Genomic DNA, 16248 nt, shown 5'->3' with positions numbered 1-16248 from the left:
ATCATATTTAATGTTTTTAAAATAGGCTACATAAAATAGTAAAATAGTTCCAATAGATTTTGCTGTGGTACCGAAATTGGTACCGAGAACCGTAAAATTTTCATGGTATCGGTACCGACTACTGGAATTTTGGTACCGTGACAACACTAGTCAGGAGATGGGAGAAGGTTGTAGAAAGTCAACCATCATTACTGTGCAGCTGTTTTGTATAAAGTGCAACAGAAATGAAGATGACTTGACTATGAACATTATCCTGTACCTGTGACTTGTGGTCAGAGGCTCTCCAGCACAATCGTTGGGCTGGTGGGGCGGACAGCAAGTGGACAAGCGTCTTGACAGATGGGTTTGGACCCGCACCTGTTCCAGACAGACAGAAACAGATATTAACACAAGTGCAGAGAACATATCAATTCATAAATTACACAAATAAAATAATTAAACAATTAACAAAAAATATTCTACTTCTTAAAGTGTCTCATCATTCTCACCTTGTTGCTGTTGCACAAACTGGCTACGTTTACATGCACCCAAATAATACAATTGTAATTGATGGCTCAATCGGATTGAAAAACTTTCATGTAAACACCTTAATCGATCCGATTGAGCTCGATCCGAATGAAATTTCGATCGGATTGGAAGGGGTGGTCTATTCCTTTTCTAATCCGATCCAACAGCAAAAAATTACCATGTAAACGCTTGAATCCGACTACTTTCTCAATTGTATTCAAAAGTCTCTGAAGCACATGCGCAGTGCAATGTTGACACGCATTACGGAGATGTGTAAGTTCACGTTCACGTCTTTAGTTGTAAAGATGTATGCCAACAGGCAGTGCCATATGTGTTCCTTCGTCATAATATTGGATTTTTTTTTTCTGTTTTAAAACAAGAATGGGAGCCAATGAATGTCACACAAGAAGCAACGTGCAAACTTTGCGCAAGAGTTATGCCGGTGAAAAAGTCTCAACCTCGGTCAGTGTCCACTACAGAAAGTGAAAGTAAAAAGTGACAGAGCTGTCTGATGCTGTATTAACGGAGCATATTCTCTCAGAGACTAATTTCAACATAAAATGCTGATAACGGTATATAACTGTCTACATTTATTCCATTATTTCTTTTGTGGCCATACATGGCTAGTGAAACAAATGAGAATAATAGTATTTAGTGTAAACAGGTTGTTTGAGTGCTTGTCAGTGCTTTAAGTAAAGCTGCGCTTAATTTTCATTGGTTACAATATTATAGCCTACATTTAATCAGAATGTATATAAAACACATGTAAACAGATATTTAAATCAGATTACAATGTTTAGAGTACATGTAAACAGATCTGCAGTCAGATTCAATTCATTCGGTTTGATGAAAATTGGTGCATGTTAGTGCTGGGCGGTATGACCAAAAATTTATATCACGGTATTTTTCAAAATTACATCGGTTTCACGGTATATGACGGTATTTTTTCCCCCTATGCATGACCATGAGTTAACCACATTTTCTACTGATTGAGAGGAAATACTGCAGAAGATTGACTATTGCCCTGTTTTACTGTCATGATGAGTGAATATTGTAGAAAAATTCCACACTAGAGTTAATACAGGTTTACAAAGCCCCACAAAACGATTCCTGCGGGGAGACAACAACCAATAAAACACTGACCTGCAACACACTCATTACAGACACATGAATGTTAAAATATGACCATGGAGATAGAATAAAAAAAAAGAGTTGAGGGCACCTTAAGTAAAATCTAACACTAAATAACAACAAATTGCCAAAACGAGACGTGGAAGAACATTTAAACTGTCTAAGGATATTTTCAGCATATTAGAGCACTACAGTCTCTGAACAAATGACACACGTCAGTTTAACACAGAAAGAATAAAGCAGTTACATTTTTGACCATTCTTCTTTGAATTGTCAGTCTATTTATTAACTTACATCGTCTTCTGTGAAGCAGAATAACCCATCGTGTCATCGCGGTCGTGATCAGATGTAGCCTACAGTTCAGTGTCCTTTGCATAACGTTACATTTCATTTGAAGAAGACGTGATGAAATATGTGCGCATACACGCTGCTGGTTCATGTTTAGACTAGAGCACTAGAATATATGAAATAGGTCCATAAAAAAACATAGACCGGAGCGAGCGTGTTTATATCTGATATATCCATGTGGAGAACGTTAAACTCATCACGGCGCTCCGTGCAGAAACCGCTCTATCTGAATTCTCCTCTGTAATCAAGGGCTGAATCCGAAATCGCCCCCTATAACCTCAAATAGGGCATTATTTGAGGGGACAGTCATTTGTAATGGTGTCCGAAACCATAGTGGACGTTATTGAGTGCACTCATTCAATCTCACATTGTACCGCAGTAACGAGTGTACAGTCGATGCACACACAACGGCTGTCCGAATTAACTCACTCGTTTTCATTCACTCTTGCAATGTAAACGTAGCCACTGCCTCCGCTTCTGCTACTGAAAATAAAAAGTACATACAGTAATGAATGACATATGTAAACCTGTAGGTGATGACAAATAAGTATATTTTGTTACAAGCGATTTATTGAATCACTGGCTCAACTGGTTCATCGAAAACAGCTTGTCATTCAGCAGAAAGTGAACAAAAATTATATTATAGTAACATAGGGCTATAATAATAATAATAATAATAATAGAAAATTTGAGCGAATGAAAATTAATGCCAAACCAGCATATGCCTGAACTCTAATAACGAGCAAATAACATGTGCCTAATTAACAAGTTTAGCAAAACATTTAAATTTAGCAAAAAAACTTACGTTACAGGCTCCACCATAGACATCATATAGGATACGTTAGTTTTCACTAGTGTCCAAATTAAAAACAACTAACGTTAAAATGGAAATCTGAAAATGGGCATTAAATTGACGAATAAAGTTTAAAAAAAAACCTTGAGAATACAAAACATTATACATTCAACGTAGCAATTAACATTACATATGTGAAAAATGACGACTAAAAATAAAGTTATAGCTCTTACCTTTTACTCCGAGAACTCCCGGTTGACTGACGACCGTTACAGATAAACGCGCATGCGCAATACTCAAAGTCCGTGAGCGCTGCTAGTGGTTTCCCATTCAAATTACGTCACAGTTAACATCGTACATCTAGCGATTTTATTCATCTATTTATTTGTATTTTATGTGGATTTAAACACTATATTACACTGACAATAAATTACAAATGATAAATAAATTAATAGACTAAAACACACATTTGTGAGGGTGTTTCCAAAATGGCTGGGGATCAAGTGCCATGATCACTCTGTATTTTTTGGGAAGATCATATGTGAACAAAAGTGGTCAATGTGGAAAATATGGGGAAATTCATGTTGTTGTTTTTTTTCTGTAAGTGTTTAAAATTCTTCAAACATTTAATGGATAGTTTTGATCACAAGGCTTTCTTCCACCCACATTTGCATTGTTGACTGAAAGATTGGAAATGTATTTTCTTGCGCCCTGAAATATATTTTTAAATATAAATGTATTTTCTTGCCCCTGAAATACATGTTTAAATATATTTTAAGTATATGAAGGTTGAAACAAAATATATTTTCAGTTTCAAAAATATATTTCATTGAACTTCACTATTTGTAACATATATTTACCATATATTTAAAATATATTTTGGCCAGATAAAATACATTTTTTTTTTACCGTATGGTATGATATGAAAATATGAGTTTTTTATTTGGCAAGGCAAGTTTATTTTGTATAGCACATTTCAACAATAATTTTCAAGGTAATTCAAAGTTCTTTACATAAAATATGGAATTTATGGAACTGAAAATTAATCAGGTTGTTTTATAAACCAAAAAAACATTGTTAACCTTTTTTTATTCAACTTTTTTTGTCAATGTTTTGTAATTTTATTATGTTAAGTTGTAAAATGTTACATTTATATATTGAATATAAGCACTAGTTTCCTATATGGAAATGTATTATGTTAAATCGCATTATATTTTGCAGTATATTCCCATATATTTTAAAGCGATTAAATTTGTAGAAGCATATGAATGACGCCACCACCAGTAGTTTGAATGAAGAATGTACATAGTTCTTAATTATTCCTGGTGTCAGGCAGTGATTGGCCAGACCTATAATTATGAAAGAATGACATGGCATTAAATTCCTGGTACCATAAATACTCTGAAGACAGGTGAAAGTTTACATGGTATTTATTCCATAAAATATGAACAGATGGTAGTGAGCCACAATGATTCATGTTTAGATGTAAAGAAAAGATCTTTGGCGGAGACTCTGTCCTTAGTCCAGATCCTGGGGATGCAGAGATGGCTGATCCTGCCTGAAGATGAAGACAGAAGCGGAGCCTATGGACATTCTGATATTTCATTCCATGCAGTCTTTATTTTTTTCCCCCATTTTTGTGTAAAAATAAATCAAATTTTAACTTCTTCATACTAACCTTTTGTGTAGATTGTGTTCTCTGTTGGTTTAATTTCTATGCTGTATAGGAATATTACTATAAGAGTATAAATATATTTAATCTGGGTTGCAGAAATCAAATAGGGTAGGAGTTATATTAATATAGCTGGGAGACACACTGTCAGCACCGGTGCTGTGCTCCACCCTATTGAAGGTTAAGGGTAGGGGGTGCTACATTAGTTTACACTGGAAAGTTGCACACACACATTAAGGCAGGAACACACCAAGCCGATGCCGACAAACTAGTGGCGACAAAAGCAGACTGTGGGGTTGGCTTACATTGGCAACGTCTGGGTCTAAAGTTGCCCTGACACACCAAAATGACGCTCAGCAGCCGACGGCCAAGTAGCACGCCCGTTCTGCGCCTGCGTAAGAAGAAATACCTTCCTGTACCAGCAGGTGGCAGTAGCTGAACAGCCAATCAGAATGATCAGCTGGTCCGACAGACCGACGAGCTCAGACGACAATTCAACATGTTGAATTGGCCGAAAAAAAGCCGACGAGTACCAACTTCAGCCGACAGTGTGGAACACACTGAGAAAACTTAGTCGGCCAACTAACAAAAACTGGTGTGTTCCTGCCTTTAAATTGCTGACATTCCTCTATTAGCTTGTGAAGCCCTGATTTTTGCAGATTTATTTCATCCTGTTATCTGTCAGTTCTGTAACCACGAGAGCAGTACAATCCTCACTTTTATGCAGCATATGAAATTGCATAGAAATGTGCCTAATTCATGTTCTTATTAATTTAAAGGTGCAATATGTAATATTTTTGCAGTAAAATATCCTCTAGGCCAGTGTTATATATTTTGTTCACTTGAGTACTTACAATATCCCAAATGTTTCTAACTATTTGTAAATCGTGAGAAAATTGCAATTTTAACCAAGGCTCCGGGACGTGTGAGGAGTCGCCTGTCAATTTCGTCATACCCGCGTTACCTTCGGTTTCCGGTTTTATTTTGTAGAAACCATGAAAACACCAAAGACGCTTTAATATTTACATGTTTTAATAGACAAGGGAATAACTGTTTTGATATATTTATAGACAGAAAACTAATTATTGTTATATAGCTCAACACGTTTAGTCTTATTGTTTAAATCTAATTTTCTTGATGTTTTGCGAGTACCATGCTTTACCATGCCTCAGAGAAAACACTATTTTGTGAAGTAGCTAACATAGCATAATCAGATGCAGCTTTATTTTTAGTAACAGTAATACAGCATTTTCTCCATCATACAATACGTTTTAAAATTAATTGCATGCCATTTATCAACACAAGCCATCCAGCATTTAATATGATATTGTAAAATCGATCTATCTTACTGCAGTGTGTAACAGTGTCTCACAGCAGCCGCCGAGCGAACGCACAGAGTAACGTTATAACATCATTTTCAACACACTCAAATGTATCTAATATGATAAACAGAGCTGCGTTACCTCATACTCATAACCGGAAAAGCGGAAGTGGCGCCGGCGGCTGTGTCATATTAAAAGTCCCGCTGCTCGTGAGGCGTGTGTTGATCAATCGCTCCAGCTCCTCGTTCAGCTCCACAACACTCGCTCCTGCTCTGCTTCACACTACAGTAACGTTAATAATTGCATCCATGAACATGATTTCTTCCTGAGTCCTATCCCTATTCTATGCCACCGTCTGTTGAGGGAGACCACATGTCCCAAGATTCCACGCTCAAACTTGGCGTCATCAAGCTACGCCTTTGTTTTGAATAGGCCTCTAGCGACCTCTAGTGGACAGAAAATATTACATATTGCACCTTTAATTTTAGGAACAACTGCCAGGTTAGTCTTGTCTTTCTGTGCACAATTACTCGAGTGTCTCTCAGCCTGTCCCTCCTCTACCTATTTAACTAACAGAGCAAGAATGCACAGTAGGAGAGAAAATGTATTTATAAGAACAATTCAGCAGGTTCAAGATGTTAACGCAGAGAACATGATTCATTGTTTTAATCAACTGACAGCCATAAAACATAGTAATAATCTGTTCTCATGTAGGCCTAGGCTATGTGTGTGCGCTGAACGCGGTTACCGGAAACTGAGTAGAAAGGGGAAGTGTGTGAGAGTATACGATTCTAGTTTCTGTTTCTTGACAAAGACGGAGAGACTCTGACAAAACCAAACCATATGAGACACTGGCATCAGAATAAGGTTAGTGTAAATTAAATGACCTAATATTCTCTTTTTTTGTGTTACACAATTGGTTTTAAGTTAAAGTTTTGTGCAAGTTAAGTGTAGCTACTTATCGCCATGCTGTAAAACACCTCTATTGAGCTACAGTTTTAAATAGACTTAGTTTGGAAGAATAAGCATCTTTGAAATATTGTAATATTTGTCCAAAATTTCACATTTGCTCTATTTTGAAGATAATTTTACACTCCAGCAGTGGCATAGCCAGAAATTGATTTTTGTCTGAGCGTCACATCGGTTGACAGATTTTTCTCATACAGATCACCATGTGCACTAAACGCCGCCGCCATTTTATAAAATCGGTCGACTAGAACTCATATTAGACACCATCAGTGCTTGACATTAACACTCTCCAGCTGTGGCGGGAAAGACTCTGGTGAAAAAAAGTATACTTTATTGTATTTAAAATATATTCCCTTTTCAATAGTACATTGCAAATATACTAACAAAAAAGTGTACCATCTTTAAATGTACAAAAAAGTATATTAGCATCATACTTTTACCTATTTTCACAATACAACTTTTAACATACTTTAAAATAATTGTAATCCAGTATAATTTCTAAAAATATATTTTAGAAAAATATACTTAAAATTAACGTTCTGTGTATTTATTTGAACATATGAAAAGTGATGTTACTTTGAAAGTATATTTTAAACTGTATGCTCAGAATAGTGTTAGTAAAATAGTTGTAGTGTATTTAAAGGTAAATTTGAGTATAATTTTAAAATTTACTTAATCATGCTTGGAATAAATTTCATTATTTGTGCATATTTCTTTCAGAAAGTGTTAAAATGCATGTCTGGTGTGTTAAAAGCCCATTTTTAATCATATGCAGTGTACCCTATAATTTGCAAATATGTGTAAATATGTTTAATAAGTTTACACAGGCAGAAAAGAATCATGTTACACTCCTACACACATCTATATTAAACACACCAGCAGCGCACGTACATGCAAGAAAATATGAGTTGAGTGGTTTATCGGAATTCAAATGTCTATTCAAATTGGTCTGTGACCAATCAGATTTTGTTGCTCACTGCCTTCAGCCAATCATAGCTGCGGATGTCACTGTACGGTACTCGTCTGAATCCCCCCTTGCTCACTCACAGGAGGCTTGCAGGTGAATTATATTGTCGCAATGCTTTATTTATTCAATAAAACACTGAAAGCGCAATACATCGCTCAATCTTGGGAATTCTGACCAGTTCAATCAAGTGACATCGCAGACTGACAGATGGCGACGACAACCGGCTAGGAATTTAATGGCCTACGCGATCCTGAAAGAACCGGAGAAAAGTGCTGCTATTTGGAGGTAAGATGTAGTCTACCAGTTATTTCCGATCACTAAATTATTCTTCTCAATCTCACAAACGAAAAACTTTCGATGTTTAGTTTTGTTTTAACAAACGGAGGATGAGGTTTTGCTTGATATCTCCTTTTTGAGTTTATGTGTGGTGGTATATGGCAGATGTTTGTAAGATTGGTCAAATCAGCCCGTATTCTGTACGATATTAATTCATATCGACATGCCATACTGATACAGTTCCCTGCTGCTAATCCTCATTTACTGTTCAACAATAGTATTGGTTCAATGTAGGATTCAGACAGACTATTGTAAACGTGAATAAAAAGTTATATCTTTGGTATATTCTGTTAACAGATGCTGTTCTTCACGAGTTTCTGCAGTCAACTGCCTCTGTGTAAGCGGCCATCAGAAACAATAATGAGAAGCTCATCAGAAAATGGAATATAATGTATAATTTGTATTTGTGTATAGGTTTATAAGTTTAAATAAAAAACACTGGATTTGTTGATGAAATATGTCTCTTCATTAGTGATGTTGTCACATTTTTATTTTAATGGCCTTGAAAACAAATGCATTCAACTTTGGGAAAATGTCACCTAAGTAATTTGTTAAACTGTACTTATATAGTAGCACAATTATAATACTGTATTGTGTGAGATTATGTAATTTAAAGTACAGTAAACATTTGAAGTGAATCAATTAAGTTCAGCAAAGTTGTCATAAGAAGAAGGTTTTGGGACAACTTTGATTAAAGGTTTTGATCCACTTCAAATGTTGACTACTATATTGTACAAAGTATAGCTTTGTAAGTAATAAAGTGTATTGTTTTTGATTACAAAGTGTATAATTTTTAGTATGTGGAATGAGCCAATGGTACTGAGCATACAGTATATACTATTACCTGTAAAATAATATATTCATAGTATATTGATTGTGTGTTCGGAAGACACTCATAATTAATTTGTAATGTACTCAAATCACAAATAAAGTCTACTTGGCTACAACACAGATAAAGTATACTTTATATAAATAAAGTATATTATAACACAAAGTATACTTATAACACAAATAAAGTACACTTTAATATCACTAGTCAAGCATGTAATTAGTCTACACAGGCATATACTTAAAGTGTAAGTATACTTGGAAGTTGTTCCAATTTAACATAAAAGTACACTAAATATACTTAAAGCTATGCTTTAATAGAACTTGATTACAACTAAAATATACTACGTACAAAATTTGTGCTTCAAAATGGCACACTCAGGTTAACTAATCATTAACACTCTTGAAGTATACTGATAATTAGTCTGGCTGCAAGTATACTTAGCATACTTTTTTTTCACCAGGGGACAGCCACTCCCACTAGCCACTTATTTCAGCCTACAGCTATGGCCTAATGGCTCTGGGCCTAATCAAAGGAAGCCAAGCTCGTATCACAAAATTAAAATTTATTCACAATTCTTTATCGATTAACTTGAAGTTAGTGAAGGGGGGATAGGCAGAATCGCGCTGGATGCAAGCGGCAACCTCCCCCTGTTTCTCGTGAAGCCAATACGGAAGTGAATTAAACTGCAATTCATCGACTGGCCGCTAGGGACAGGCTGCAGAAGTGAGCAGAATCTCATTGACCATCATGTTAAATTAGCCAAGTTTACAGCAGAAAAAAACATGTTTACAGTCTGGTTCATATTGTGGTTTTGGTCTATACTGCGAATTTGCCCTTCATGACAACTCTGAGGGGGGTGAATTTTTTTATAGCTCATCCGTTTAAATTATATTAAGCCTTAAACTTCTGCATAAATAAGGGCGTGGTCACTTGAGTGACAGGTATGCTGCTGCTGTCTGTGAGCCGTCATGTTACCTCAGCAGCTCATTTCAGCCGCTGAATTTGGCATCTCACTCGTATTTGTGCTTTTTTCTGTATTATTTTATACAATATATGGCTTGCTGCATACTCGAGACAGATGTCAGTCTGTGTACATGTGCTCGCATGCGGAACACACGTTGTTGGATCGTCGTGGCATTGGCTAAAAGTTTTGTTCCTGAGATTTACTACAATGACAATACCAGGAGGATATACAACTCCGACAGCACTGCTTGGATATAACTAAAACTGCTGCACTATTTTGAAAAATTATACTTTGGATACGTGCTCATTAGTTTGAGAGATATACATCTGGTACACATATATATATATATATATATATATTTTACCCAAGTGCCACGGATTGGATTCATCTCGCGATCTCTATTTCATTATAAAGGTATGAAATCCCATTTGATTTGTGTTATTTGCACACCCCACACAAATTAATTAGCCTACTAGTGTTGGAGCATCTATAACGTTATCGTAAAAAAATCACCGTAGATTGACAGTAATCCTTTAGTACTTTCTAATGATATTGCTATCTTTATTAATATTTTAGATAGTATCTAAGATAGATAGCTAGGGCGGGCGTGGTTTCAGCAACAAGTCGCATGGGCTCCAACTTCGTCCCGCCTCTTTGCCCATTTTCAGTTATCCGTGAGTGACGTGCGGTCACGTGCAGCTAAGATGGCCGCGGCCTCATTTGCGCATCAAAACTGCTATTCAGACCTCTATGGGTGACGTCACGGACACTACGTCCATATTTTTTTACAGTCTATGGCTGGATGACACACAAAACAGAAGCGCTCTCTCGCGTGCGCGATCAGATCTCTTTGTATATGACACAGGCTTGGGGAGGATGGGGGTGGGGGTTGGGTTGTTTCGTGCGTATAATACGCCATAAAGTGCGTATCACATGCACGCAAAAACTGCGTACCATTTGCACACCAAAATACATTCCACGACATTGCACACTCGTATTATTGATACGCATTTTCGTGTGATCGGGCTCACGTAAACAGGTGGGTAAAAACTGGATATGTGTCATTATATTACGTCCATGCATTCAGCAGCCCAATTAAATGTGCCATCGAATGGAAAATTTAATTTACCGTAGCATAGTTGAATAACAAGAGTTCAGTACATGGAAATGACATACAGTGAGTCTCAAACTCCATTGTTTCCTCCTTCTTATATAAATCTAATTTGTTTAAAAGACCTCTGAAGAACAGGCGAATCTCAACATAACACCGACTGTTAAGTAACAGTTGGGATCATTAAAATGTACGCCCCCAATATTTGCATATGCCTCATGTTCAAGGCATTAGACAAGGGCAGCCAGTATTAACGTCTGGATCTGTGCACAGCTGAATCATCAGACTAGGTAAGTAAGCAAGAACAATAATGAAAAATGGCAGATGGAGCGATAATAACTGACATGATAACATGATATTTTTAGTGATATTCGTAAATTGTCTTTCTAAATGTTTCATTAGCATGTTGCTAATGTACTGTTAAATGTGGTTAAAGTTATCATCATTTATTACTGTATTCACGGAGACAAGAGCCGTTGCTATTTCCATTTTTAAACACTTGCAGTCTGTATAATGCATAAACACAACTTCATTCTTTATAAATCTCTCCAACAGTGTGTAATGTTAGCTTTAGCCACGGAGCACTATCAAACTCATTCAGAATCAAATGTAAACATCCAAATAAATACAATACTCACATGATCCGATGTATGCATGCAGCATGCATGACGAACATCTTGTAAAGATCCATTTTGAGGGTTATATTAGCTGTGTAAACTGTGTTTATGCTGTTCAAGGCAAGTGCGAGCGCCGGGGCGGGGGACCACAAGAATTAAAGGGGCCGGAACCTATATATCGGTGCATAGTTAATGATGCCCCAAAATAGGCAGTTAAAAAAATGAATTAAAAAAATCTATGGGGTATTTTGAGCTGAAACTTCACAGACACATTCAGGGGACACCTTAGACCAGTGGTTCTCAACCTTTTTTGGGCCATCGCCCCCTATCCATTATCCAGGTCCTTTACCGCCCCCCAAACACACACAAACACAAAAAGGATAAATGTCTTTATTGAAAGTATGCTGATAATTATTCTGTATTAATAATAATAATGTGTATGTATAATTCACATCTGTTTTCTTCTTCTTATTATTATTATTAGTAATATTAAATCCGTAACTTTTTTGTAGCCTATTTAAAATGTAGGCTACCAAATTTATATAATCGGTGAGTAGCTAACATCATGAATCCATTTTCCAAACTGTGTTTTTGTCTTATCCTGAATCACTACTTCACACCTAATAAGAGTTTATATTGGGACTATTAGACTGGTTCGAGTCGGCACCGCTGCGGAGTACAGTATACTGCAGTACCAAGACGCCTGCAGTTTAGTTTATTTACCGCTAGAGCTCCAAAAGTTATGGACTGCAGCTTTCATAATTAAAAAGCATGTCACTGAAAGCCAAATAACAGATTTGATTTGACTGAACAGTGGCAGGCAGACCTTAAGTTGTGCCGGGACAAGCCGAAACCTCCGAAATTTGATCCAGCACCTCATTTGGGGGATCCCCCTCTCATAAGACCAAAAGTGGTCCATGCCGTGTTTTGTGTTTTCCGACACATACGCAACATATAAAGCAGTGGCTGTCATTTTTTTTTTTTTTAAAGAACGACATTCTTTAATTGACGCGACCAAACCAAGTCAAACCAAGCATAAGAATACTAAAATATATAATATACATAAAATAGCCTATATAATATACTTATACAGAACAAGAATAAGTATTTATAAGTAGCTATAAACAAGCCCAAACGAATTAATTTGAGGCGAAACTGAAAGTAAAAACCGGTGTTCTCAAGCAGCCTCTCGTTCGGCACGAATTCAAATGTTTCCATATTAGCAATGTATGTGGATGCTGTACTTTTATTTATTATGTCAAATAGGATTTGTACTTCACTCCCGTTTCAATATCAACAAAAAAAATCATCCTCTTCACATGAGCAAAAATGTGTTTGGCAGGACCAGTTTCAGCGGTGGTCACGCTGAACGGCACAGATAGGATACTATGGAGTAGGCTATGTAAAATGAGCAGTGTAATTTTTATATGTTTTTGGCTGACGGTATTTTATTTTGATAATGAACAGTCTGCGATGTCAAGTTTGCAATGAATAAGTTGAGTGCGCACGCGAGGCGCCGGCGCGATCACTTCAACTGTTTCCTTATACCAGCAGAAACAACTTAAATAGGCTTACTCCGTAATTTACAGATATGAGTAAGACATTATTCGATACTGCGAATTTTACTTTTATACACTCACACTAAAAACAGAACATTGTGCTTTTGCAAAATAAAGAAAACAGGATGCGCTTTTTGCCATGTCAGTTTCCTTTCCTTGAACTTGTTTGTGGAGCACCGTGCCTCGCAAAAATGAATCAAACTCAGCAGTATATATAGGCTACTATTGGGCACAGTTTTTTCTTTCGCTTTGTTAACCAATTAAGTCAAATATATTTTGTTTATTTATTTTTTAATCTCGTGACACAGGGTTTGAAAACCTGTGATATAAATGAATTATATAATTACATAAATTATAGACATATAAACGTCAATGAAGATGTTTTCTGAAACTTAAGTGTGCGCGTCGCATGCTTTGCATTATGAAGGGAACTTGTGACTAAAGAGAGAGCTATTTGTGTTGTTGGATATCGTTTTATTAAAATGCTGTGAGGAGACGCAGAAGAACTGATGAAATACTGGTTAAACGCGTATATGCCCATACACTGGCAGTCTCCACATGAACGCGCTCGCGCGCAAAATACGAGTTTAAACATCTGATTTCTATGTCGAGGGCTGTTTGTCAGACTTTGTTGGGCCTAATGCATAATACCATGGTGTTTTATGCACAAATGGTCACTACACACCATCAGTATGCCAATAAATGGTTTCCATCACCCTAACGCGCATATTATGAATGGAAGAATAGGAACGCAAGATTGTGACACCTTATAAACCGAAAGAATAAGGAATAGCATAAATCACTTTAATTAAAACATAAAAATGTAAATTAATAAAAGATTTAAAAAAGGACAAATGAGTAGACATTTAAAATGGTTGTGTAATACTTGTTTTATGTTAAATGTTTGATTATTCATGTTAAATGTAAAAATGCTAAATAAAATAGAACAATAAATTAATAAATATAGTAGGCCTATATTAAAAATAAATAGACATATGAGACTGTTTATTGACATCTTTAAAACATAGTTTAATAAAGCCAGCATTTAAAAACAATTTGACAGGTTTTTTTTATCCATTTGAAAATATAGCCTAGTTAAAATATGCTATTATAAACTCGTAGGGGCAACAAATCAACTTCCGACTCTCTTCCATGCCACTCAGAGTATGGGCTGTACGGTCATTTCAGCGCTAATGTGCGCACTTTTTTGCAGTCTATGGTGTGCACTTAGGTTTTATTACGCATTTAGGAGAGTATTGCAAGAAGCTGCTTACATTAATCTTACTTTCGAGTCAATACAATCATGATTTTTCATGAAAAATTATGTTATAATTATAGGCTTAAATACCTTGGTATCAGCTTGTTATCAGCAATGGTATAATTAATTCAATTCAAATTTATTTGGTTTGTCATGATTAATTTGTGTCCATAATCAGTAAAATAAAAAATCTTCTAACAAGAATAAACACATATGAACAATTAGATTAAATTATTATTGTATTATTAATTATTTTTAACTAAATTATCCAAGCAGCGTTTTGCGCTCAGATGTGAGGGCGAAATTAGCCAACAGAATATATTTAAATTAATTATCCATCAAATTGTCATTTTCTCCTTACAGTCTTGCGAGTTAACAATAATGCCCAGTAAACTACTTTGTGAACAAAGAAAACATTTTGGCATTAGGCATTAAAAATGTAAAAGTTTTAAATAGAATTTAGTTTCATTCATTTTAAAATTCGTCACTGGAGTGAATGGGAACATGATTTATTTAAAATATTTGAAAATATAAGTGGTTCTTAAGTCAATACTTTTTTAATGGCTTGTCAACTTTCCATTCCTCCGCTGGTTCAGCGCTGGATTCAAGCCACCACCGGATTGTTGTCAGCGCGAAACACATTTTTGTGCACGTGAATTCTTGCCAGCGCTTGAGCGCTGGTCCATGACTGGAAAAAATAATCGTTGCAAAAGATACGATGCATAGCCTAGCTTACATGTTGCGTTAAACTGGCAGATTTTAGAATGTTGTAGGCAATTCTTTTGCAAGTAATTACATGTTTAATCTTGTCTTGCCTGGATCTTTGGTGTAAACTCGTGAACGCCCCCCAAGAACACCTGAACGCCCCCCTTTTAAAAATCTTGCTTCCAACGCCCCCCGTTGTTCTCTCAACGCCCCCTGGGGGGCGGTACCGCCCCCGTTGAGAAACACTACCTTAGACCAATATTACATCTTTTAAAAAGAAGTTCTAGGGCACCTTTAATGTCAAGCCCTGGACGCCATTATCATGTGCTTGCCATACGCAGAATAACCTAAACAGGGCACACAGTGTCCATGCATGTGCTCTTTGATTTGGTTTATGTTAGATTTCATATTAAAGCAGAACTAAGTAACTTTTTTTTACCTTCATAAATAGTTTTCAAAGTCCTTACGATGGTTAATTGACTTGTAGTGGTGTGTTTGAGGCGTGCACTAACCCCCTCTGGCACGTCTACGCCAGAATACAGCACTTGCAAGTTGAGCTTCGCCGACCCGACACAATCTCGCCTCATGTTCACGTTCACGCGAGAGTGACAAAATGCTCACCTCCATCGAGATTTCTTGTACTGTATTTGGAAAACTATGCGCTGGTGAGTGTTGTAGTCATTGTAGTCCAGAGCTGCACTTGGAGTATTTACAACAGTGTGATTCACTGAAGGAACCTGTATGGGTAGCCTCGCAAATCTTACTGAGTTCCGCTTTAATAGGGTATGATGGGAGAAAATGGCCCCCTTAACAATGTGGATTTACCTTTAAACTGTAACATATTTAGCTACAAGTTTAGCATGTGCAGGATAATGATACATCAGCCAATGTATTATTATAGGAAATAATAATAAATAGGAAATAATAATAAATAATTTGCTAATTTAGTTGTTATAGCACAACATGTAAAATATTAAAAGAGGGTTAAGATGGCCCCTACTGGATAAAACACCTGGATAAACTTTTACAGAAATGAGTTTTCATATAATTATTATTTTTTAAAGTGTCATTAATGTAAAATACTAAATCAACTATTCTATTGAACATTTTGTTTTGATAATTTAGTTCATAATTAGTTTAGTTAGTAATTGAATAAC

At 36.1% G+C, this 16248-nt stretch overlaps 1 protein-coding gene and 1 long non-coding RNA gene across 2 annotated transcripts in view; one reads left to right on the top strand and one right to left on the bottom strand.

Annotated features, from left to right (window-relative positions):
* Positions 1 to 259: 259 nt before the first annotated feature.
* On the bottom strand, positions 260 to 701 carry LOC125267876. Its single transcript, XR_007184728.1, has 2 exons — positions 489 to 701; positions 260 to 357 (listed from the first exon to the last, which is right to left on the bottom strand). It is a non-coding gene; the product is annotated as an uncharacterized LOC125267876 (long non-coding RNA).
* Positions 702 to 6502: 5801 nt separating this feature from the next.
* Positions 6503 to 16248, top strand: part of LOC125267874 (sterile alpha motif domain-containing protein 3-like) — a 46032-nt gene continuing 36286 nt past the window's right edge. Inside the window, exon 1 of the transcript XR_007184727.1 lies at positions 6503 to 6640. The gene's annotated coding sequence lies outside the window, so the exon portion shown is untranslated. The remainder of the gene's footprint in view (positions 6641 to 16248) is intronic.

Source organism: Megalobrama amblycephala, linkage group LG4 (genome assembly GCF_018812025.1).
Source record: "Megalobrama amblycephala isolate DHTTF-2021 linkage group LG4, ASM1881202v1, whole genome shotgun sequence".
In the NCBI taxonomy this organism is placed as follows: Eukaryota; Metazoa; Chordata; class Actinopteri; order Cypriniformes; family Xenocyprididae; genus Megalobrama; species Megalobrama amblycephala.
The sequence above is the reverse complement of the archived record's forward strand: the minus strand, read 5'-3'. Positions and strand labels throughout refer to the sequence as shown.